This window comes from Littorina saxatilis, linkage group LG5, assembly GCF_037325665.1.
Source record: "Littorina saxatilis isolate snail1 linkage group LG5, US_GU_Lsax_2.0, whole genome shotgun sequence".
In the NCBI taxonomy this organism is placed as follows: Eukaryota; Metazoa; Mollusca; class Gastropoda; order Littorinimorpha; family Littorinidae; genus Littorina; species Littorina saxatilis.
In genome coordinates, this window is record NC_090249.1 from 29,188,680 (window position 1) to 29,190,479 (window position 1,800).

Sequence of the window (1,800 nt, forward strand, 5' to 3'; positions counted from 1 at the left end):
GTTCTGATGTTAAAATGTTACTTGGTTTGTTGAAGAGAGTTCGTTTGTTGAAGAGAGTTCTGTATGTCAAATCGAGCCTGCTGTTATATACAACATGAAGGAAGCACTGCACCGAACTTCCAGAACAGTATTTGATGAAGAAGGCGAAGGAAGGAAGGCGCATGTAAACAAAAAACTGTCCTTAACGTCTGTAAAGAAAATGGAGGATACAACATTCATCCCTTTTCTGAGTTTGAACTATTGTATGGTTTTTTTCAGATGTTGTAATTTTTGCACTAATGAAGAAGCTTGTATTACTGAGCACTATGATCATTTATTTGGATTTATGTAACGAATCTACTGCACTGTCTGCCTTTTATGTTTGATTGCCCTTATATGCTGTCCACTGAAGTGCAGAGACAATAGGTTCTAAATGAGTTGTTTATTTTCATATTGCACAAGCCTACTGCATTCAATTTGTAATCTTGATAAAAAGAAAATTGGATGTCTGGAAAAGGGGGGGGGGGGGGGGTTTGAGATTAAATCAGAACACATAATTTGGTGTGTTGTTTGCGTAGCTAGAACAGGCTTTAATTGTGATAGATAAAAAGAGAGTACATGTACTTCATGTAGGGTTGATCAGAAGTGGCAGTCCTTTGAAGGGTCGCTGCAGTAGGAAGCTATATAATATGTGTGACTATTACTGCAGGTTCTTTTGGTGAACAAAAAGAGCGTTTCAAGCATCTGTGTTTCATGCAAAGTTAAATAAACCACAGTGTACAAAATGCCTACTCAGTTTTCTCATCGCTTACCGCACGAACAAATGTGAAGTTTAGAACACAAGCGCTTACCGTTGTAGGCAAGTTGATGCCGAGTATGTTTTCAATATCTGTGACATTATTTGGCTACTGTTTTTTGACTATTCTGCTTCTTTGCTAAATGTTGACACTGTTCTTTTGTACATTTTTGTTCAAGAATAAAAACTAAATAACACAAATAATGTGTGTGAGGTTGTTGACTGGTATTTGATATGCGTATCATCTTAGATGGGCTACGAAAGAATTTGATAGGTTGTGTGTGTTCTCCAGTTTTACGTACTTTTTGCAACGCACACATAGGCAGGCATTCACAGACACACGCACACAGATACACATGCACACGCACTCACAATTTTTTTTTTATCCCAGCCAATAATCTGTATGTTGTGTGAAAAGCATGAATTTTTCACAAAGAAATCAAGGTACTGTTCCCGGACAGGTATTATGTGTGATTGCGCTTGTGCTGTGTCTGTAGCCTTACATCTTTATCCTTGTTAAATGAAGTTCTGTTCAGTTCTCTTTGTCCCTCTCCCTTCCCCAACCCCCACCCCCCAAAAAAATCCAAGTCTGTGCTTGACACTGTCATATTTGTGTGGGAAATAGTCACTTTCAGGACTTTGTGTTACTTGCTCAACCTCTTTGTCCAGCTTCTGACACACTTGAGAAGACACAGCTGGTTTGACTCTTCTTGAAATTTGTGTTTGTACTCATTGTGTGTGTGCGTGTGTGTTTTTCACTGTGTTTCTGTCTCTCTTTCTCCCTATGTCTGTCTGTCTGTCTGTCTCTCTCTCTCTCTCTCTCTCTCTCTTTCTCTCTCCCTCTTTCTCTCTCCCTCTCTCTCTCTCTCGACGGTTTCACTAAGTACACAGAGAGCATAACACAAAAAAGAGAGCCAGTAAGTAAAACCCGAAACTCGAAACTTAATGATATTCAGCTTTATTTACAAATATCACATTTTGCGGATCGTCACAGCTAAAGGCACAGGAAAGCAAAACAGATTTAT